This window comes from Onychomys torridus, chromosome 2, assembly GCF_903995425.1.
Source record: "Onychomys torridus chromosome 2, mOncTor1.1, whole genome shotgun sequence".
NCBI classification, from domain to species: domain Eukaryota; kingdom Metazoa; phylum Chordata; class Mammalia; order Rodentia; family Cricetidae; genus Onychomys; species Onychomys torridus.
This window is the reverse complement of record NC_050444.1, coordinates 25,190,340-25,216,292: the sequence shown is the minus strand read 5'-3', so window position 1 is coordinate 25,216,292 and position 25,953 is coordinate 25,190,340.

Genomic DNA, 25,953 nt, shown 5'->3' with positions numbered 1-25,953 from the left:
AAAAGTAAAAAATAATAGCTATAAGGACTTACATTTTTTGCCCTTTGATTTTTTTGTTTGTTTGTTTTTTAATAGAAAGAATAAGAAGTTGGGTGAGTAAGAATAGGGAGAGAATCTGGGGAAAAGGAAAAGGTATAACTAACACACTTTGTCGAAAAATTAAAAAAAAAAACAAATGTATATATTGAGACATCTCAAATAGATAATTCTGCAATATACTTCAATATCTTATAGAAATAAGGACAAACCACAAAAAAGAAAAAGAAAAACAGAGCTAAAAAGAAAGAATATATTGAAAAGACACAGAAAGAACAAGATGAAGGATAACCAAGACACAGAGTTGGTCCTTGCAAATAAAGAAGACCAGAAAAACTTTACTAAGCAAAAGAAAGAGAGAGAAGACTTAATACAATTATGATTAAAGGAGGTCATAATGTAACAGGTACCAATGAAATCAAGAGGACCTTTTAAAACATCTTTTGAAAACCTACACTCATTAAAGAGGAGAAGTCCTGGTGAAAAAGACAAATATCTACAAGTATGACTTCCCATAAATCACAAAGCTCTATGGCATTAAAATAAAGCTACAATACACAATGAGATTGTAGGGGTTTTTCCTCCAAACAAGGAAAGTCCTGGACCAAATGAACTCACAGTCAAATTCTACCAGGTATTTTAAAAAAGAATGGACACAAATGTTCCTCAAAGCTTTCCACATAAGGAAAGAGGAGTGCTAATACTATATGGCTATTAAGACAATATGATCCAGATACCAAGACCCACAGAAGCACATAACACTAAAAAGTGAAGTCCATAGGCCTGTATGCTTGACAAACATAGAAACAAAATTTCTCCACAACTTACTTGCAAACCAAATTCAAGAACACATTTAAAGATTATCAAAGTCAGTATTATTGAAAGAATAAAGGATAAATAAATGCAGCATAGACCATAGATAGCCCAAGGAACAGATATCACATGCTCTCAGTAAATGCAGAAAAGGTCTTTGATGAAGGGCAACACCTCTTCCTGAAAAATTACAGAACAAACTAGAAATAGAAAAAAAGAAGTCGCAAAATAATAAATTTTATAAATGACAAGCTTTTAAGAAAGCATATACTAAGTAGATTGAACTAAAATTATTGTCTTAAAATCAGGAATGACATATGTATATCCACACTTTCCTCTCTTATTCAATATGATGTTTGAAGTCTTACCTTGAGAATTAAGAAAAGAGAAAGAAACAGAAAGGATACAAATAAGGAAAGAATTTTACTATCTTAGTTTGCAATGATGATTCCTTAATTAAGAAATCCTGAATTCATCACCAGAAAACTCTTAGGTCTGAAAATTTTTTGTAGCAAAGTAGCAGGATACATAATCAACATACAAATCCATGGATTTTCTATGTATCATTAATGATTCTTCTAAAACAAATCTGATAGGAAAACTACTTTGTATGTGTTTTGAAAAAAATACCTGGAATAAAACAAGCCAGTGAGGCAAAAATCACCTCTAAAATATTTTATTCAAAAGTAACCTGGAAAGATACTTCAATGATCATGAATGGTTTCCTTTGCCCTAGGTGGTGTCTCTGTTGGCCTCTACAAGCATTCATACATACATGGTTCATACACATATACACATAAATAAATAAATTGATAACGAATTTAAAACATTAAAGAAGGGAAGTAAATAAGAGACCAGGAGTTACAAAGGACTCTTATGCTAGTGGACAACCAAAATTAACATAAAATGGTCATCTTGCCAAAATCTATCTATAGACTCAAATGCAATATCCATCAACATTGCAGAAAATCATACTTAAAATTCGTATGCTGGTTTATGAGCATGAGCTACAAAGTAGGAGGATATAGACAAAGCATAGAAACTTTGGACAACGGTGACTAAAACAAATATGTTCATTCAACAAATGGTTCTAAGAGAATCAGATATCCACACATAGAAGAATGAAGCTAATCCTTGTGCTTCACACTGTACAAACAACAATTCAAAATTTAATCAAAGATATTATAATCTAAGTCTTAACTTGGAATCTTCACAGATGAAAACAGGAAAACATTTTAAGATGTAGGCATAGACACTTCATGGGACTACTCAAGATGCTCAAGAAAGAAAACAACAAAAACAAAATGGCAAATAGTTTATGTAGTTTGGGATGTCTTTAGCAGTAGGGAATTGCCTTCCTCCTCTGGGAGTAACCAAGGACAACAACCATAAAATAAATTGTTTTTGTATGTGAGTCTGTTGGACAACTTGACCAACACATCAAAAGTGATCTTCTCATGCTTGGTGTTGGGTTTTGTTAAATAATCTACAGCTGCTGAGGAGACCATTGTTAAAGAAGATGAGAATATTTCATTTAACTTATTTGTGTATATGTATATACATATATATATATATAATATGGATTTTGGGTAGGTAGATAATAATATAGTTCCTTATGAATTTTCAGATATTTTTCTTGTTATTTTACTCTCCTCACTCCTTCTGTATTTATCACCCTTCCCCATCCCTAAAGCCTCCTCCTCCTTTTCCCATTTTCTCTTTCCAAATCACTTGTTTCCTGATAGTTCAATGGCCATTGCTCTCTCATTTTCCTTACATTTCCCTTTTAGTTTGCTTGTTCCTGCACATATTCCAGGTTACATAATCACATATGAAGACAGAGCTAGGGACCACAATTTAGAGAAAACACAGAGCATTTTGTCTTTCTTGGTTTGGGTTACTGCACTCAATATGATCTTTTCTAGGCACATCCATTTACCAGCAAATTTATGATTTTATTTACTTATTTTTTCTTTTTCACATATGAATAGTATTATATCATGTGTATGTACAACATTTTCACTATCCATTCATCAGCTGAAGGACATCAAGGTTATTTTCATTTCCTGGCTAGTGTAGCTAGTATGCCAATGATGATGGCTGAAAAATTATCTATTTATTATGTTGTTGAATCTTTGGGACATATGCTAAGAAGCACTATAGTAGGTCATATGGTGATTTTTTAAGCCTAATGAGTATTCACCACGCTAATTTTCATAGTGGCCACACCAGTGTGTAAGTCTACCAACAATGAATAAGGTACCCTTTTACTCTGCATGCCTTCAAAAATGTGTTTTTGATTCTTTTGCTGTTCATTGACATTTTGAGTATGATAAACTAAAATATCAAAGGTGTTTTTTTGCTATGAATTATGAACATCTTTGAGATATTTTTTAGTCATCTTTATTTCTCCATTTAAGTACTATCTGTTAGGGGCCAAAGTTCACTTTTTGAATGAGTCTTTTTTTTCTGTTTTGTTTTTTATTATTTTTCAACAATGGCTAGTATGGATATATAACCATAAGGGTACAATAGAGGCACACAGATCTTAGCAGTGCTCAACATCTCTCAAATTGGACTTTATCCTCATTCAATAATGGAAATGCCTAACACCGGAAATCTATCCAACTACCCAGGACTACAGACTATATGGATTTTGAAGTATAACTTACAACCTTCACTTTACTAAATCAACACAACTCCTACTAATTTCTAAATGTGTATCCTTTTATACACAGACAAGTATATTTCTTATCACTCATCCAAAAAACTTATTTTTGCAACAGGTGGTAGAAAACAACCACTGATAGCAATGCGTCTAGGAATGTATCATGTGTTGCCCAGTTTTGACTGATAAACCTACTTTATCTAAGGCTTACACAACTCCTTCATCTAAGGTTCAAGGGTCATCACTGAAGAGGGAGCAGAATTATTGGAGAGTTAGAAGAACAGAAAATGTGTTGTGAGATAGAGTGTTCTAGAAATATCAGAGTCACTGCACAAATAATGTTCCATCAACTTGGCTGCCTATACAAGGAAATGGATGACATCAATAGACATACTAACATGGAATGGGGAAACTCTAAGGCCGCAACCCTAGACAAAGAACTACAGGCAATTAAAGAATGCTGACAGCAGGAGAAATAGACTTCCCAAGGGAAAAGCACACCAATATTTATCCAACACCATGTGGTCATCACTGAAAACGTTCATACATATAACATTATACATACTAAGTTCATTTCTATGTTTTGAATGCTATGATTTTGAGAAAGCAGGAGAAGTTTTACATGGAATGGTTTTGGAGGGAGCAGACAGGAAGAAATTATACAATTACAATTTTTTTAAAAAATTAGAAAAAGTGATCAGGATATATATGTGGAAAAATTTATTTGCTTTCTCTCTTTTTTTTCTAAAATATGACTTTTTATTGATTCATTTCACATACAACATATCTTGATTACAGTCCCCCACACTATGACTACAAGTTCATGCTCTACCCCTTACATCTGTGTCCATACCCTTTCTGTCTCTTATTAAAAATAACTTCTAAGAAATAACAACAAAACATAACAACATAAAATATAATAATATATCATGTATAGTATATATACATATATGGTTGGACAAGGCAAATGAAGAAAAGGAAAAGAGCCCAAGAGAGATCAGAAGAATAAGAGACCCACTTATTAGCACTCTCAGGAGTCCCATGAAAGCACTAAACTGAAATCCATAATATATACAGAGACATCTGTAAGATGTCTCTGTTCAAAGTGCTCTTTCTCTCCCTGTATGCTGTGTGTGTGTGTGGGTGTGGTGTGGTGTAATGTCTAGATGTGGGTTTCTGTGCTTGTTCCCCTGTGCTGCAGGTGGAAGCTTTTCTGATGATGGTTGTATAATGCATTGCTCTATGAGTATAGCAGAATATCATTAGGAGTCAGAAGAAAATTTATTTTAAATTAAAGGAACATATATGTGTGTACACACACACACACACACACACACACACACACACACACATATAGATAGATAGGTAGATAGATTGATTGATTGATAGATAGACAGACCGATGTTGAACTCTACATTCAATATTAGTTCCTCAATACAGCTTTGAGGTATAGAAATAATATTCTTTAAAGATCTCTATAACACAATAGACCACTTAAAGGAACATCTAAAAATGGTCTCAGTTCTGTTGTTTAGGTCCCAGGGTGTTACACTTGAAGGGTTTAAAGGCTTCCACATTCCTCTTTGTTTCCTGAAGTGTTGTAGCTGCCAATGTGCTTTCTCTGTTAGTGATTGAATTGATCAGAGCTTCAGGGTCTTTCTACCATTTCCAAACAACTCCAAAAGACTACATAATAAAAGGCAAACTCTTCTTGTTCTTTAGTTACTGAGAAACTTGCTCTTCGAGTGTAACTTACTACAGCTCACTGATTAATGTGTTCCAGAAACATTTTCACAGCAACTAAGCTCTTTCAGGAAACCCACTGTGTGAACAGCCCTGAAACAACACAGTCTGTACTCATGTGCTTGGATGTTAATGCACCTCCCTAAACATAAGCACAATGTGAGATGTATGTAGGACATGATAATAAAGAGTAGGCAAATGATATAAAATGAATTGGTAGTGCGTATTTTTGTAAGTGTTACTGTCAGGGCCCATGTGAATCACTAAGAATGCATATTTTAAGAGAATGCATGAAAAATAAGATAAAATATATTAGAAAGCCCCTCCAATCACAACAGAGTATTTGTAGATTAGATTTATATTTAATTCAAAGTTCTTAAAGTTGGTTTCTACATGTCTAGTTTGCAGAAGAAACGTAATATTTATAGCTACTCCATGGACAATGGTAATTTTGAAACTTTGTTGAGATTATATTCATTCTGTCAATGTCAAGCAATGATGTATATACATTACAGATATAGTCCCTGGAAAAGGTCTACCACCAAGATTGTTTGGGGGACTATTCTAATTTGAAAAGTTAGCTTAAAAACAGGTTAAAATCTACAAAACTCAGATGGCTAACTTAACAAAGTGGAGAAAAAGTAAAACCATTATTGGCTGACTCCATTGGTAAATCATCCTAACAAATTTAATTTAGCAGAAATAACAACTTTGACTTTGAAAAGTTTAAATAATAACTTCAAAGCATGTAGATAAGGATTTTGAAAGTTTTTTGGCAAAGTCCTTGCTGAGTCTCTTTTCCAGAAGATTTACATTTTCAATAACACAAATTATAGAGTACAGGAAAAGTAGGAGGATGCCATTTATCAGAAAGACAGAAAGCAGGCATATGCTGTGCTGCCAGAAAAATTAGCTAGAGAGACATTAGCATGAAATGCCTAAAAATGCAGTACTCAACCAAAACCTCAGAGTCAGTGTTCAGTCTTTAAAGTAATGCCTTGTACTTTGTGCAATTTTGCACTTGGATTTTTAAGCCTTAAACATTACCATAATTCTTTTTCTTTAGATGGAAATTATATACAACTAGATTGGTAAGAGCTTCTAAAGTTATAATATAGAAATATGAGTTGCAATAAAATTAGACTGCAGATTTCTACTCTCTGCATATAAGTTAAACATGCAATGATATTGTATCAACTCATCTTTTTTTATTATGATGAACAGCCAAGCACCACAGCAGAATATTTCAAAGATAAGTGATTTTCTTCACTTGTGATACTAATTCAAGGTACATTTTGTTTTCTTCACTCACTTAAAATCATTTTAAAATGTTTTACAGTTTAAGAGAAACTGCATTATGCCCATTCTTAAAAGAAATATATTTCATTCATTCATTATACAGGATTAGTTTCTTATATCTGTGCAGCCATTTGAATACAATCAGTTTTTGATTATTACTACATGAATAAATGATAATTTTCATTTTAAGAAAATTATCATATCACTGAGGTCTATACATTATTACATTGAATATTCAATAAATTATGTATTTCTCTTTGTTAAAATTTACTCCTAATGTCTAGCCATGTAAGACTTTTGACAACAAACCTGTCTCAGTTACATTTGTCAAACTATAGGACTGCTTGTTTTGTTATTAGGCTATAAATTTCTGTGCCACTAGTGCTGTTTTGTTGTACTATATGCTGAAAGCAGAAGCTGAAGAATAATAATATTAGGACTTTAAGTTTAAAATTCTTGCCAGGTGGCGGTGTCACAAGCCTTTAATCCCAGCACTTGGGAGGCAGAGCCAGGTGGATCTCTATGAGTTCGAGCCCAGCTTGGTCTACAGAGAGAGAGATCCAGGACAGGCACCAAAAACTTCACAGAGAAACCCTGTCTCAAAAAACAAAACAAAAAAATTATTTTAAAATTGACATTTATTTTCTTGGAGATAAATACAAATAAAATTATCAAATATATTTATAACAACCACAACTGAATGCTTCATTTCATTCATCAATATGGCTGACTCTTAAAGGAATACATGTCAAAATATTATTTACATCAAATTCATGTTGTGTATGGGAAACAACACTAAGACAATGTCTATCCTGTTTACTTCCACATGGTCATTGTGTACTGTTAAAATATCAGGATTTCAGCATTGGTACTGCTGTGCTAGTTAAGGGGGCATGGGAAAGAACTAACATGAAGTTTGAACATGAAGTTCATGTCAACTCTAGCATGATTGACTTCCTCTACAATTTCTGTGCCAGCTTTTCATGATGATGAATTACTGTAGTTTTATGAATGCCAATGGGACATACATATTTAATTTTCATGTTCATTATGTTCTTTAAAAAAGATTTAGTACTGTGCATAAAAACATATACCTTCTGTTTGCTAAGCCTAGAACTTTGAACAACCTCAACTATAGTGCTTTGAGATTCAACTTTGATTGACAGATAAGTATTCAGCTTTGGTAATAACAAAGAAGTTTAGGGGGTGGTAGGCATGTAGCCAACATTGAGCAATTATACTCATTATATCAAAAGTAAGATTTAAACAAAGATTCTAAGAAATATTTTCTTTGAAAAATAAGCTCATTGAATTCATATTATTTATGTTTTACTTTTAATGTTATTATATTATAATTTCATTTCAGAGACAAAACTAACCAGCATGCCAACTATTTCAGTATTTAAACAACAGTAAGATGCATAGTTTACTGCAAGTGAACAGAAAGTTAGATGTAGATTATTAAAAGTCCTATCATCATACTGATATTTGTTTGCTTTTAGAAGTTAATTAAGTCATCATAAATGTCCATTCTCCTTCACATCTACTGGCAGAAAACCAGGTAGCTGTCAATTGGAGTTTATATTGCTGAAGTGGAGTGAATAATTATTATTTTCTTATGTGAGGGGAAAGGAACAAAAATGGAAAATAGCTGTCAGGCAAAATGTAATTCATTATTATTTAATGAAACATACAGATGCAGAATCTGATGAAACATTAATTTACACCAAATATAGAAGCTCAATCATGGCCATTTCCCTCAGTTCCTGACAGTACTTTAGAAGCTACAAAAAACCCTTCAAGATCACATGAGATTCTGTGTGTCATTCAATTGTCACTTTGACACAGACAGGGCTTAAGAATATTCTAGTTATGGAATATGATGTTCAAAGAGGTTTCTTTTATTTTGTAGTATCAAAATCAAACAATATAATCATATAGTATAGAAAATCATGTTTTAATATTATAATATTTATCATTTAAATATAAAATATTTTGTATAAAATATATTAACTAAAATATAAAATATTAAACATCAAATGATATGTGATAATTAGTTGAATATATTTAATTGATCATGAAGAATATTTTATGCTGTCCTCCTGATGTAGACTAGAAAGAAATTACTTAATTCATAACCTATTTCCAAAATGAAGCTGATACTATGGAGTAGCCCATTCTCCCACTCTTCTAAAGTCAAGAGACATATTTAAGTCTGACTTTACATTCACTCCTCTACCTGGTATATAAAATGTATTAAAATGATAATATATATCATTTAACAATTGAAAAATATTATTATGACATGCAGATAAGGCTTTACACAACTTGAATCATGTCCTCATTTTGGATTCTTCTAAAATATCTCATTCCAGTTCCAGTCTATAAAACTCAGCCAGAGCAATTTGTTTATTGTTCTTTCTCATGGTCTTCAAATAGCTCTCCGCCCTGCTTCTTACTTTACACAACATCAACAACACTCAAGCAGCCTTTAAATTTTGTCTCAAAATTTTTATTCTATAAATTTCAGAATTTTGAGTAAGTCATGGATTGCATTTGTGCATTGACTAAATGCCTGCTGCATTTATAATCATTAAGCATATAATTTCTTGCCATTTTTAAACATGTAGTATGATTCTAAGATAGAAGTAAATTGCTCTCATTACAGCCCATGGTCTATAAAGCCTCATGATTTATCTGTCTATTTATACCCAGTCTGTTATTGATATTTTGTGAGTAATAAATTCTGAAATTAGTTAAATATGTATATTGCAAGCTTTAAACTCTCCCTGAGAAACATATTAGCAATAACATCAAATGGAACTTCTGTTTTTAATAAAATTATTGATTGTTTTATTTAGAGTTCTATTGTTGTGTAGAGACTCCATGACCATAACAACTCTTATAAAGGAAAACATTTAATGTGGTGGCTTACTCAGTTCTCTATCATCATGGTGGCGCATGGCAGTGTGCAGGCAGACATGATGCTGGAGAAGTAGCTGAGAATCCTACATCTTGCAGGCAACAGAAGTGTACTGTAAAACTGGACAGTATCTTGAGCATATATGAGACCTCAAAACCTGCCTCCATAGTAATACACTTCATCCAACAACACTACATCCACTCCAACAAAGCTGTATCTCCTAATAGTAATAGTGCCACTTCCTTTGGGGGCCATTTTCTTTTCAAACTATCACAATGATCTACATGGTTATAGCTTTGCATATTATATTCAAGGGGCATGACACTTAGGTCAACAACATCACAAATAGCTAGAACATAAATATACCTAACCATGAGACAACAACTAGGACATATATAAAAAATGAACTCATTATTGACTTGTGATAAGTTCTGTCTAGGCTTGATTCGGTTCATAATTTCTACTTTCAGTGTGTGCATGTATGTTATGCACATATAACTGTGCATTCTTTCCTTGTGGAGGTCAGAGCAAACAATCAAGTGCCCTGTTCTTTTACTCTCCTTTCTATTCCTTTGAGACGGTCTCTAATTTATCCTGGAGCTAAGCTTTCAGCAAGCAAGCCCTAGCTATCCTGTGTCTAATCATTCTGGGACTGAAAGTTCTTTTGGCTTTTTATGTGGGTGCTGAGAATTTAAACTCAGATCCTCATATTTGTATACCAAGTACTCTTACCCTTGAGACATCTCCTCAGCTCAGTTCATGATTTCATTATGAGTATTTTGCTTCATGCAACTGCTACCTTGCCTCTCTGTGGTTCTTTCTTTCTTTTGAAAGATTCCACGTCTTGTTTGAGGACACAATTAACTATCTGCTCATTATATTGAAGACAATTTCATATATTTTGATATAAAAATATCAATAAATACGAGACAACATAACAAATACATACACTCATTTATTATTTGCTCACAGATAAAAATAGTGTGATGAATTAAATTGACAGTTTAAGGTTTTTGCACTGTGGAGAAAATGATATGAACACTGTTCTGAACATCACTTTACAAAGTCTCCTTTAAAATCTGGAAGGAGAAGGGAGAGTAAGAATTTGGGGTGGTGCAGAGGTCCAGAGAGAGGGAGCATCATTTTCAGGCAGATGTTTCATAATTGTTGGTTTTGGGATTACTCACTGAGGGGAAATAACCAAAGACAATATTCAAACAGGCTTCAGAGGAATTGTGAAGTATGTCTGAAGATGTGTTGAAAATGGTGAGCCTATGATGATAAGGACAAATTGAGTCTCTTTACCAAAAAACGTTTTTTTAGATATTTGTTCATTTTGTACAATTTTGTATATCTCAGAAACAGAGAAACTAACATTGAAATTACTCATATCCATAGAAAAAATATATTAGTTTAAATTAACCTATTTTTATTTTATTTTATTTTATTTTATTTTATTCATGTATCACATCTGTTTCCATATGGGATTAGAAGTCATATTGAGTACAGTAATTAAGGAATGTGAATTTTATATAATGAAATACCATTTAAAGTTCATGGATTTCACATTAACATCTCAATTTGGGTAATTTTAACAAAAAGTAGGTATATTATACTCAGGATCATTTCTTTTCATAGAAAATGAGAAAATTAAAAGTATAATTATCTTTTCTTATTTCTAAATTAAATTACCATAGTGATAAAACTATGGATTACATCAGTAACTGTATTTTCCAAATTACATTTGGTCTCTTGAAATATCTACTGCCCTTAATTTGAGTTAAATTGTTACTTAAAAAAATATGTTTTTTTCTTTTGACAGTTAAGATTCTTTTTTATTCAAAAATACACAGAACAAAATATAGGTTTTCCAAGTATACAGGTCTGATTCCAATAAAAAATGAATTATTCATGTGACTAACTAACAGCTGAAAGATGATGAAGTATTTGTGGCAGGAGACACACTTCAGTGTCACCCTCAATCTTCCATACAGACTGCCCTGCATGGGCACCTCAGGCTGCTTCTCATTCATTAAGTTCTCCTGTGGACTTTCCTTCCTCACCCTAAACACCGACTCAGTCATAAGTATTTTAATTTGGATGAAATACCATTTATCCTCATCCTGCCTTTCTTTTTACTGCAGATAATTATTAATATGCAAAATCTGAAAACATTTAACATATTTTATTAAGTATAATGGATAGGTCATTAGTTGCCATATAATATTACCTTCTCTATAAACAAATTACTGTTGGATATATTATATGATCCTTTTCTGTTTCTGTGATAAAATACCATCAAAATTACAGAAGGAATAGTTGAGATTTTCGTATGCTTGGAGATCACAATGGTAGAGAGAGCAAGGCAGCAAGTGGAAGGTATTGTTGCAGGAGTATAAAGCTGAGAATCATCTTGAATCACAAGCATGAAACAAAAGGGAGTGCTTCAAAGATGCAGGGGTATTTTGTCTCTGAAAGCATGACCCAAGTGATTTATTTTCTCTAAAAGCACATCCTCCTGAACTTTTCCAGACAGTACCAACAGCTGGGACCAAGTCTCAAGTGCAGAAGTCTATGGGGTACATTGTCACTTCAATTCCTACAATAGGGAATTTTAAATGTTGTCTTTCAACTTGCTACACTTACAAGCTACTGTATTCACCTACCTTGATCTATATAGGCATGTTTATCTGAAAATGTAGACAATGTATGTGAGAATGTGTGTGCGTGTGTGTGCATGTGTGCGTGTGTGTGTGTGTGTGTGTGTGTGTGTGTGTGTGTGTGCGTGATGTGAGTGCATATGCTTGTACAGCTTGTGTAAATCATAGCACATTGGAATTTTGGATCGTGTGTCCCTCACATCATACTCAGACCATATCTGGTAGCTGCATTCTCCCTTCTTTGAGATATATGATCTTACACTTTATTTACTCTGTTTGCTTTCAAAATAAGTAGTATATATTCAGCAAAAAACATAATGGATTCATTTTCATTATTTTTGGACTTTAGTTGACCTCTCTCAGTATTTAGGTGAGGTAAATGAGTTTTTTCAGGAATTAGTTGAACCAAATTTTAATTTCATCATTTAAACATGTCTATCTAGTAAATCAGAAAATCAGTTTTGAGTTAGCATGTCATTTGTGATAAACAAAGTAACATTTAGAAAACATTTGTAAACTTCATTTATATGCTAAGTTATTTGAATGATAGAAAAGTTTTGTCTTTTTCTTTGTCATTATTAATAGAATGTTTCCAGTGCATTTTTATCTCTTTATAATATAACCTAACCTTGGAAGAAGACTCACTCTGGAAAAGAGTATTTTTCTTCTATCTCAGAATGAATGGAAACCAGAAATTCAGTGCTTGCATCCTCTCCTACCAAAGCAAAAGTTTGCCTGTTACTTCTCCATGGCTCTCAGGAGCTGATGAAGGAAGTGTAAGGACGTTTACAGATAAGATGCTGTTAACTCATTTCAAGATGGTCCCAGACTACAGTGGCAAATTGGAGGCAAATACAGCAGAAATTTCAGGGTGCTCCAAGCATTCCAAGAGCTGGTAAAGTCAAGGAAATATGATACTGATAGTTTCCTGCTCATATTGACTGGCTGCTGAAGTGGAGAACTATTCTAAGATTTCTTCCTTAAGATAGATAACTTCATGGATTATTCTTTCATTGAATGGAAGCATAACTTCCATAGTATCAGAAGCCTGGTCAAGGTTTGGACACCATCCATGTTACTCTGTATTTATAAGTCTGTATCTTCTAACTGTTGAAGTGATATTTCTGGTAGCAGACCTGCAGCATGAACCTGGTGAAGAGTTTTGTGCCGAGATCCTACTAGACTGATAGTAAGTAGAACCTGGACATTATCATAGCACCTGACGGCCACAGTGATCTTGTAAAATACACTGAAAATAGGCACACATCTATAGTCAAGGAGAAGAGATTTTTTACTCCTTCTGCCTGCCTATTGTGACTTTCATGTACATGGAAGGCATTTATGGGGAGAAAGAGCATCAAATGCAATACAGACACTGCTGAAGACCAGCGAGTTCTATCAGATTGTAAGGTGATTACTGTAACCTCTTTTGGGACCACAGTGTGATTGGAAAAGTTAACACTGATATGAAGAACATGGGGACAGCTAGTGGATAAATGCCTTCTAATAAACCAGTCTGAAACAGCACTTGCCATTTCTTAGAGGAGGGATGTGGAAAGAAGGACACAAAGAAGGTAGTACAGGTGAAACTCTGTCTAAAGAGCTTGATCTGATGCATGTATTCTTGAGGGGTCATCTAGAAATACGCTGTGAATTTGTCATTATCTTCTAAGATCTGGAGGTGGGGGATCTAAAAGTAGATGACATCACATAGTTTGCAAGGGCCAGGATGGAGGGCTCTCAACCAACTCCTATACAAGTTAAAATAATAGTAATATAGAAATAACATTTAGATAATGCAATCTTTAACTGCAGAAAATGTCTATTCTCAAAGTTGACAGTTCATTAGAAATAAGTAAAATCTTACTTCAGAGATGATTTTCAAAAAGTTATCACCTATAGCAGTGGACATAAAATATCATTTAAATGAATATCCAAAAATCAAATAATTGAAAGATAAGGTGGCTATGGGTATGATTCAAAATGCAGAATTTATATTGCACAGAAATATGAATTTTATACTTAGTTATCATCTCAAATGCCTTCATGAAATGTCATCAATAGATAAGAACCACAAATTCACAGATGGTCAAAAAGAATAAGACATGAACACTGACCTAATAAATTCATAGTCTAATATGAGAATCCCAATGCAATGAATTACTATAAAATATAGAGAATGCACATTGATGACATGGATTTTCAGAGGTGGGGAAAGTAGGGTTTTTTTTCTATGTAGAAAACCTTAATGAGACTCAGACACTTAAGAGGTTAGAAGTATTTCTACTGATGATCCCTCAAATCAATCTATTTATAATATTTCTAACTTTCCCATAGCTTCCATAAAAGGGCCACTTATTAAGTCAATTTGAGATGTACATAAATTGAAAGAATTTTGTAACATATGTACTATTCATCATTTAGTATATTTGAGAATGATTTCAATATGTTGTTCCAACATGTCACCAACACAGAGTATGAATCAGCTCTCTTATCTTCCTCTTCTGAACTAAATATTGGAAATCTGAAAGCCTGTAATTTATATTGGTGCTAGAGCTCACTTTTGTCTTGGTTCACTCTCAGTGGCCAATAGCCATATGTGAACAATGAGAAGTATTGAACTCTATAGCTCTCTATGACCTGTTGAATTCAATACAGATGTGCTTTGATTAACCATGGGAGTCCATCCTGATGAATCCACTGTAAAGTGAAAATATCTCATGTAAGAAAATATTATTTAATACACCTAACACAAAAATTATGGCATAACTCCACAGCACACTGCAGATTGAATTCTGAGCTATCCAAACCTACACTCACAGAAGCTGCCCAGTCTCACTCAAGGAAGGGGATTTTGTGATATATGTGTCTAGCTCTGGGAAAAGAACAGAATTCAAAATTAAATTCAATGCCACTGAGTTAGTATTTTTCACATATTAAAATGAGAAAAATACCATAAATTGAATCATCAAAAGTTATAGAATGTGTAGATAAATAATACCTTGCATTTGTTTTCCATAGGACATCAACAATTATTTTTAAATTTCCAAATATTTGATATTTTCTGGACTTTAAAGGTATGTATCTTTATGTATTTAGTATGTTCAAGGGCATTTGTTCATGTATGAGTTTGTGTGTGTGCACACATACTGTGTGCATGTGGAGGTCAGAGGACAAATTGTGAGAGTTATTTTTCTCTATAGAACTCTGTCATACACTTATGGCTGTTTTGTTATGATGAAATATTTCTTCATGTTCTTAGCTATGTTTCTCTTTAAGTCAGTTCAATTTATAATAATGCAATCATGCATACACTCATATAGTTATGGTCTACAAAATATAATCTCCTGATAGTTTCAACCCATTGTGTTCATTAAATCTGATATTTAATTCTGTTTCTATCCAATCTAAAAATCTATTCCTTTTAATTAGAGTTTCTAGAATATTCATGTCAATTATTGTATTTATATTTGTTATTTGCTATATTTTCTTACATGTGTACATGAAAAGGTTACTATCATAAATACCGTATCCCTCTTTTCATTTTTTCTCTTCCTTCTTGAATGCTCTATGGATAAAATAAATTCTATGATATTACCATAAATATTCTATTATTCATTTTTATATTTTTGAGTCTCATTGATTTATTAAAGAGTGATTAACTAATCACAGAATACTAAAATTAATTCTAACTTCATTAGTGAAATATGAAAATCCATTTGAAACTTGTCTATTGACTCACTAAATACCATTTTATTTTCCTAAGATATGAAATATACCCAATAATACCTGAAACTAATGGCTCCTGGTGCTAATTACATCATCAATGTGTTAAGACAATAAATTAATTTTAACATCATAGTTTTTGTATTATATTTCACTTTTAGTATTTCTGGTGATTAACATTTTTTAATCTGCTTTCAGTTTTCAGTTCCCCAGGATTTCTCTAGTATACCTTATAAGAAGAAATGTTATTATTGACTTCTTTCTGTCTCTACTTGTCTGGAAGTTTCCTTGACCTACAATCAACTTGGAATCACATCACTTTTGTTGGAATATATGTTCATATAGATGTGTGATAGATACTTTAGACACCTTAACTTTCATTTTGTTCTTTCTTTCTCTGTATCACAAGTGTGTCATCACACTGTCTCCTGCCTTGCTGTTCACCATGAGCCCTGCTTTGACCATTCTACTCTCTCCTTAAGGTTTGTATCAGATATCTTATCTTTAAGATCACTGAATCTTTTATTTTCTGCCAATTCAAGTCATTTTAGAAATTCTATTTGTTTATTTTTTTCAATGATTTTCACCTATTCCATTATTTTCATATTATAAAAATGTGTTTAATCATGAGTTTTTGCGCTTTGAGCATATGTATAGTTGCTCTTTTAAAGTGTTTATTTATTGTACATGAAATCCATTATGTAAAGTCACTCAGTTAATGACTCAGTGGGGAAATTATCTGTTAGGATGTGAGTTAAATCATCCCTCTTAGAAACCCCATATATAAGATAATTTATATAATTGTATGCATATGACACCCATGGAGTTAGGCTGCTGTTCCATGTTTCCTTGTTGACCTATTTGTTCACTGAATTGTCAAGCTCATTTCCTAAAATGAGTCTCCTTTGTGAATGTTCACTTATGATGTCTGCTTGGATAGTTTAAAAACTAATCTTTATTTTGTGGTTTTATAATGTTCTCATGGATGACACAATTAGGTGTTTTAAATTTAAATTTTAAAGCCGACTGCATGGTTAGGCCTGTGATCCCAGCTATTTAGGAGGCTAAAGAAGAAAGGTCACAAACAAGTTCAAGTCTTGTCTGGATTTGAATACACATCAGACAACTTAGACTCAAACACTGAAACATTAAAATAGAGAGAGCTTGGGGCTCATAGCACAGAAGTGATAGACTTAACTCTTGTCTACTTGTTTATCACCTGTGGTACCAAAATCAAGAAGATAGTTTAGTCCACTGAAAGTTTTCTACATGCTATTTTATACTAAGGCCTGCCATATTTTATCCATGTGTTCAAACCATAGGATGAGTATTAGGTTTTTACCATTTTGTCACATGTCAGTTATTTATTTTAAGCAGTGTGTTTCTTATTTTTATTAATCTTTGCAATGATTGTAGCTGAGGTTGTTTAGTAGGGATTTTCTTTGAAATAAAGTAATAATAACCTATGCATTGATAGTCATTAAAATACATTTTCAAATGTGTATGAATTGTTCTGCCACAATCAGATGTCTTACCTTGATTTTGACTTCATCTTTAGTGTGAAGACTATGTTTGTTTAGTCTAGAATTCTAAAAATTTCTGCTTAAAGTAACATTCCAAAGCATATTTCTGGGATTTTTTTCTCCTCAGTCTTGTTCTCACATTTGTAACAGTTCTATATCACTCCATATGTTTCATCAGTCCAAAGTTTACATGCAGTCCTTTCAAACATGGATTTCATGTTTTCAAACAATAAAGCAAGTGACTAAATATCACATATACAGCCAAATCCTATTCATATATGAAAACAATAATGAGGTTTTCTCTCAGGCACAATAGTATGGAGACAGAGAGGAAAGTAATGCATGAGTTTTGTCAAAAATAAGTAAAATTTAACAGCTCTTGGTAAGCATAATAGACATGCAAGCATTCATTCTCACAAATTTTGTTTCTCCCCATTTAGCAATGAATTATGCTTAATTTTAACATTTGTAAGTATTCTTCCAAATTGCCCTTTAATGCTTAAGTAGAACCAAAGTGCATAAACATGTCAGTATTTGTTTAACCATCAGAGTATGGGACAAGAAAAGGAGAAGCTTAAAATGTTGGCAGTGGGTCCAGATTACCCAGGCTTTACTGCCTCTGAAAATTAGTAGCAATGTGAGTTCATGGGATAAAGAACTTAATTTCTCTATTCCTTTTTTATAATAGCTCCTTCAGAGGGTTGGGAAAAGTAAAAGTGTTAATGCATTTAAAGCTCAAAAAAGATTTCCTGATCCCTCACAGTAATGCCATTAGTGCTGTTCATTTCTCATTAAACATATTGCTTCCTGCAGTTTACTTAGCAAATTAGAGCTGACTTCTATCAACTGATTGCAACCTCACAGTGTCCAGAAAGAATTTTTTGAAATGTCTAATATCCAAGTAGTGTTCTTCCTTTATTATAATTACTTTTTTCTAGCATTTATGTCACTAAAATGAAATGTTAAATGTGTGTGAATGTCACCACTGCTTCTGAAATTTTGCCTTAGTCTAGCTTCCATTTAAATAGTTCTCTAGCAGAAGCAACAATAAAATGACATCTACATTATTTTTTTTAATTCACAAGATTTTTTTAGATTTTAAATGAGTTATTTCTTTTTCTCTTTTGTCAATAAGTACCTCATACGTTATGACTTTGCATGCAAATTTTCACTAACATTTTATCTTTAAAGAATCTTAATCATGGTAGAACACACTGTAGTGTGGTAAATTAAAGGGGATAGTCCTTTATCTAAGAGAAAATATTATTTACAGAATCTCCAGTTCCTAGTAATATTTAATTGTCCTTAAAATTTAATTGTCCTATAAATACAATTAATATATATCAAAGATCAATACAATTGGGAAATGCATTTTATTATATAAGGGAAAACTTTAATAACTGGAAGTTTTCCCCACCCAAGTCTAAACATACTTCTTGACTTTTAAAAATGTTTTCCTATCAATTAATATCATGTCATTTATCCAGTTATCCATCAATCTATTTTTTCTTATTGTTTATTGGAGAACTACTACAGATAAGACATGTTTTTAGGTATTTGGAAAGCAAAGCAAAGGGAACACAATAATGGCCTCTATGCTCAGGAAGTTTTCATTTGAAATGTTATCTAGGGTCCAGATTGTTTTCTTTAACTTTGGATTCATCTGGTTTATTTTCAGATTGTGAATGTGGGCAACTCTCTATGTGACACTTCCTTTTTGATCTGTTAGTTACTATAAATTCATAATGTCTGTTTCCTCTAAGACAATTTACCTATAATAGGAAAGGCTTTATATTTCAAGCTTATCATTTGATGCTTCGTTTCAAAGTATTCATATTCTTCTTTGGAAGGATTGAGCTAAAAGATGAGGAAAATTCTTTACTTTGTAACAGCAAAAGTTCTGAGAAGTAATGAGATCTATAAAAGTCTTATAGGTAATGAAAGATGATTGCTTTTTCAACAGCAAAACTGATCTGCAAATGTAGAGCATGTGGTGATTTGAATGGGAATGACCCCATAGGCTCATATGTCTGAATGTTTGATTTCCAGTTGCTTGACTGTTTGAGAAGGATTAGAAAGTATGGCCTTGTTGGAGGAGGTGTTTCACTCAGGATGGGTTTTGTTGTTCCAGAGCCCATTACAGGCCTAGTCATGATTTTTCAAGAGACTATTTGGTCAACATACACAAAACCCAATATCCATAAGACTAAGAATTAATCAGATACCAAGGCACAGCTTTGGATTTAGTTTGGAATAAATTCATAATCTTGTGTGTAACAGACAAACCTTTAAAGTTCTAAATCCTAAAGGAATAACTATGACCCCAAATCAATTACAAATACAATTGTTCCATTTTTGACAGTATATTCCCCTATATCTGATATAGCTAATTCAGAGTTTTGAGAACAAATTCTGATTAGGGAGTTAAAACATGCAACTTAAAATATAATATATTAATACTGAAATTTTCAAAAAGATACAGAGGCAGTTAAGTATATAAAATGGAAACTATGTTATCATGAAATCTTGGCAAGAAAGAAAATAAGGATTGAAAACAAAGGGATTAAACTATTTTCCTTTCCTGACTTAGATGCAAGTGTGAAATTTTGATAAAACTACTTAATTTCCCGGGGATGCTTACTTAATTTTAGCTGTCAAACAAGTATGTTAGTTACCTTTTCTGTTGTGATGCACACTGGGAAAAACATTTAAGCAGGAAAGATTTATGTTTTGCACATCTTCAAAGCTTTCTGCCCAGTAGAAATAGGTTACTGTGTGGGTAAGTATGTGATGGGAGAGAGCTACCTCATGGTACACAGCAACAGAAAATGATAAGGTGAGACTGCCAGGCTCTGTTCCCTTCTTCCCTTCTGTTTATCCAACTTCTCAGACTTTTGGACATTGCTGCCCATATTCAGGATGGTTCGTTCTCTTCTAGTTGTTATACCACATGCCAGTCATCTGTGGAAACACACAGACACCACCACAGAAGAGCTTACTAGTGATCCAATCCCTCTCAATAGATGAAGTCAATATTAACCCTCAAACTGAGAATTGAGATTAGGCAAACTGTATGGATATTTCTAGCATTCAAAGTCTAAATCTAGGCTTTTCACATTGTCTCAAATTGTCTTCCAGAACACAAAATTACAAGAAGTATAGCAAATTTAACTGCTGCAGTGCCTGGAATACTAAGTACCATCTGATCTAACATATTGCAAAGGGTGGCATTTAACTGGAGAAACCTAACAGATCTATCTTCTGTGCCACTTTTAGCATTCTGTAGTTGGCATGTCAATTCTATCAAATTATATACACCTGGCACATTTTAAATGAATTTATGCAGAGATTTATGTGGCACACTAAATAACTACATTGATATATGTATTAATTAAAAGATAACGGTATGCATTCATTGTATATAAATATCCATAGATATATTCTTCTACATTTGAGATTTAGTTTCCATTCCAGAAACACTATTTAATGAATTGGCTAATTGAAATGGAATTGAGCATCAATTTTAGGTATTCAAAATAACATGAACAGTTTTAGTCAAACTAAATATGTGAACCACATGGCTAAAAATGGCCAGAACCTCACTGTAAGAATCTTTAATAGATTTTTTTTATTATGTCTTGTGATATTTGTAGGTGACAATTGTATTTTATTTTGGATTTTGAGGCAGAATTTGCAGATTACTGTGTAGACCCAATTGGCTTTTGCTCATAAAGATCTGCCTGACTCTTCCTCCTGAATGGTAGGATTATAGTTGTGCAATACCATGAATAGGTACATCTACATTTTATTAGAGACCTGACAGTTCTGCCAATTGTCAAATAGCCTATGTCAGTGACTGTTCTAAGTTTACAAAAAAAAAAAAAAAAAAAAGAGTTGTTATGTCCTGTATGGTTATATTAATCCAAAATGTATCTCCATAGTTATGGGGTTAGGCAGTGTAGTTTTGGAGGTGATTAGATCAGGATGGCATGACTTTCAGGAGTAGGATTGGCTTCTTTCACTGAGCATATCAGCCTCTCCCAAAGGGAAAGTACAGCTCCATGTGATAGCATATTGTCTGTACTACCTAAGCCTACAGAGTTTCAGAAATCAACTTTAGTTAGTTTTTAGCTGTTGTGGATATCGCTCTGTGTAAATAAAGTTCTGATTGGCCAGTGGCCAGGCAGGAAGTATAGGGGAACAAGAGAAGAGAATTCTGGGAGGTGGAAGGCTGGGTGAGGAAAGACACCGCCAGCCGCCGCCATGACAAGATGTAAGGTACTGGTAAGCCACGAGCCATGTGGCAAAGTATAGCCTAATAGAAATGGGTTAATTTAAGATAGAAGAAGTAGATAACAAGAAGCCTGCCACGGCCATACAGTTTGTAAACAATATAAGTTTTTGTGTGCTTTCTTGTTTGGGTCTGATTGACTGTGGGACTGGCGGGTAAGAGAGATTTGTCCTGACTGGGCCAGGCAGGAAAATTCTAACTACATTTATCCATACCCATTTTACAGTGTTTTCTTGTAGAAGTACAAATGAATTAAGATTAAAGCTTTTTTAGATTGCTGTACCCTGGCCACTTGATGTTGGAATAGCTTACTACTTATTATTACTGCATTGCTGTGTTCTCTACTGTAGGCATGCAAAGGAAAACTGAGAAACAAAATGATGAAGAAAAATCCTGTGTTCCTAATGTAAATTATCTTTGTTCATTTGCTTATATTGTTCCAAAGACACATCCATGTAAGTGGTTTGGATGGATGTTAATAAAACAATATTAACAGTAACAAAATCCTACTGTTGTTACTGCTACAGCTAGAGAAAACTCTGAAATATTGTGTGAAGTCAGAAGTTTTCCTGTATCCCATTTCTATAAGTTGCCATGTGGCCATGGCTTACTGGTATTTTCACATCTTGTTTCTCCTGGTGGCTGGCATCTCCTGTCTCCTTCCTCTTCCCAGCATTTTTCTAGTCTGCTCACCCCACCTATACTTCCTGCCTGGCTACTGGCCAATCAGCATTTTATTTATCAACCAATCAGAGCAACACATATCCACAGCTTACAGAAAGTCATTCCACAGCACTTCCCCTTTTATGTCTAATAAAAAAGGAAGGTTTTTACTTTAACATAGTAAAATTACATATAATAGAACAGTGATCAATCAGTAATCACAGTTACAATATCTAGTTTATTTGTATTTGGCAAAATTAAAGAAAGTATTCTATCATCTATCCTATATTTGTGAGTCTAAAGTTTCATACCCAATTTATCTTTTATCATGACTAAGGAAAACTATAATTATAATTATCTAGTCTTCAACTACATGGAAGACTGAGAAGGTCTTAAGTTTACCTAAGTAAAAATGAAGTGCATTGTAAACAACTTCGAAAAATCTAGAATGACAGAGACAGCTGGCTGCCTGAACAGTCACCCAAATTTCTTCTATAGCATTGGGGCATAAATCTTCAGCATATAGGTCTATAGTCTCTCAGTCACTTCTCTCTGTGTCCTGTAGAATGTCTGACAGTCTCCTCTGTGAAGCAGGAACCTAAAGAATCATTTTGCTTTGCAAAGTTCAGTGTTCACCTTCCTGTGGGTCCTGCTTGTCCAGATTATATAACATATTATTGGCAGTCCAGGCAAGAGCAGTTTCTTGGGCAAATGGCTATTTTTGCAAAGAGGAAGATAAATTCCATATAGAGTGTCTTTGATGCTCATCTTTCTCTTTGAAGTAAATTGGTGCTGCCAGGAGAAGACATGTTCATTGTCCAGGAAGTCTAAGTATTTAAAACATTTATTTTATTTTATAATTTAATTTAATTTTGCATATCAGGTACGGATTCCCCTATCCTCCCTTCTCCCACACATATCCACCCTACCTCCAGCCCACCTCCCATTCCCATGGCCAGGCCCCAGGTGGAGCTCCAGGAGTCCAATTTGTGAGAAAGAGGAGGGATTGTATGAATGAGAATTGTTGAGACCATGATTGGAAAAAGCACAGGGACAAATAGCCAAACTAGTGGAAACACATGAACTATGAACCAATAGCTGAGAAGCCCCCAACTGCATCAGGCCCTCTGGATAAGTGAGACAGTTGATTAGCTTGAACTGATTGGGAGGCCACCAGGCAGTGGGTCCAGGCCTGTTCTTAGTGCATGAGCTGGCTGTTTGGAACCTAGGGCCTATGCAGGGACACTTTGCTCAGCCTGTGTGAAGGGAGGAGGGGACTGCCTCAATTCTATCTACCAGGCGGAGCTGAATCCCCAGGGGAGTATTTAAAATATTTTAAATGTCATATTCTGTAGGTCTTTGAAGTGTTTGAAGATTACCTATCTAAACTGAAATATATCTATGTATACCTAAAAAACTTAACTAACAGGACTATAAGTTAGATTATCATGGATGACTAATTATTAATCTTTATTTCTTAATTATACATTATAATTTCAAATGAGTTTCAGAAACATACTTTAAATAAGAGTAGAAATATACATACAGTATGACAAAATTAACTTTAAATTTATAATTTATAATAAACTAAAATCTATAGCAATGTAAAACATTTTAAACAAGTTGTTTCTCAGCAATGTAAAACATTTTAAATGAGTTTGTAGCTCCTTAAAAGTAGATTCAATAATCTACCCTTTCATCCTATCATATCTATATCCTATCCCACTTTTTTCTTTTAGAAAGATATTATGACCAATAACAATTTGTAACCAATCTCTAAACAAAGACAAATACCTGTAATCCATTTTTTTGGGGAATGTGGGCTTAGTGTTCTAGGCTACTTCCTGATGATTGTGGGCCCTGGTAGTCTTATGGGAACACAATGAAAGTTTTAGGATGATGGTTAAGTCATGACTGGAGTAGTCTGTGATGCTGTATTCTCAGAGCCAGTTGTTTTGAAGCCATTCCAGATGTTGGATCATGTAGAGACCTCTCAGGGGGTCTTGACTGATCAAACCATATTAGCTTACATGCAATCCACAGGTTCTCATCTTCTGCAGAACTTCTTTTCCAAAGCAGTGTATCCTTAGACACAAATTTTGAAGTCAAGATACCTTTAAAATATATATGTATATTGGTTTAAATTAGAGGCCTTTACAATCAAATGTCTTTCTGCAGTTAAAAATCCCAAAGACAACACAATCCAGATTCTCTGTGTAATATCCATCTTTACATGGTTTATTTTTATATTACTTTTATTATCTCTTTAAAGACTTTATTTTTTTAAACTACCCATTTATTTATATAAGTGCATATAACTACATGTTTCTTTTTCTCATTCTTCAAAGCCTATCTACATTTTTAGACATATTGTAAACTGTTTAGAAATTCATTCCATCTGAATCTGCCTTATTGTGAATCTATAAACCTTCACTGACCTGAAGAGATTTTAAACTGCTAAACTGCCATGTTTAGGACAGAAGTGGCAGCCTTGGCTGCTGATTCCACCTACTTCAGATTTCCCTCATAGCAGGAGTAATCCACTGTCAGCTCTGGAAGCCATGCTCTCTGTTGAGTCTAGGAAGCAGTGAGTCCATGCCTCCATCCAGCAGTGTGTAGCCAAGATTCCTCTTCTTTTTATTTCTACTAGGAGAAGCTAAATCTACCATGCAATGTGGTGTGCAGCTTGGAGACATCACTGTGTACTGAGGCAAGAATCCACCATTCTGCTTACTCCTGGTGGCTGATGACTAGCTCCATCTAACAGGCAGCTATTGGGAAATGAGTCTCTACACTGCTACTGGCATGAGACTATGAGACAAGGAAGCCTAGTGTGGCTCTGTTTCTGTGAATTCAGAATCTTTAAACTTTCTTAAGTCTATGTGGATCAATAGCCAAAGGTGATTCCAAATGTACCTGGAAGTTTTCCTGTGTCCTGCCCATCTTGCAGCCACTCAGACAAGTAAACACACAGAGGCTTATATTACTTACAAACTGTATGGCCTAATAATAGCTCAGGCTTCTTGCTAGATAGCTCTTATAACTTAACCCATTTCTATTAATATGTAAGTTGCCACTGACCTTGGCTTACCTGTATTTTCACATCTTGCTTTTTCTGGTGGTGCTGGTGTCTCCTGACCCTTCCCTTCCTCTTCCCAGCATTCTTTTAATCTGTTTGCCCTGCCTATACTTTCTGCTTCACTACTGGCAAATCAGCATTTTATTTATCAACCAATCAGAGCAAAATATATTCACAGCATACAGAAAAAGATCCCACAGCAGGTGTCCTTGAATAATCATTTTATTTTAACCAATTAATTGCAACTTCAGTTTCTAACAGTTGTCAGCCTTCTAGAGATATATTTTAGATACTTAGAGCCTTTTAGAAATATCATGTTTTTATAGAAGATTCAAATAATCTTCCTAACAAATTGATATTTTATATCAATCACAATCTCCACTTATCGATGTCTATTTGCTAAAAGCTATTGACTGATTATTAGAACTTTGGAATAGATTTTTGAATTGGAATGGAGCAGAAAGAAACTGAAAAAAATCAATAGAATACATCTCTGGGTTTTGTTCTGTCATTTATAACCCCGTCTTTC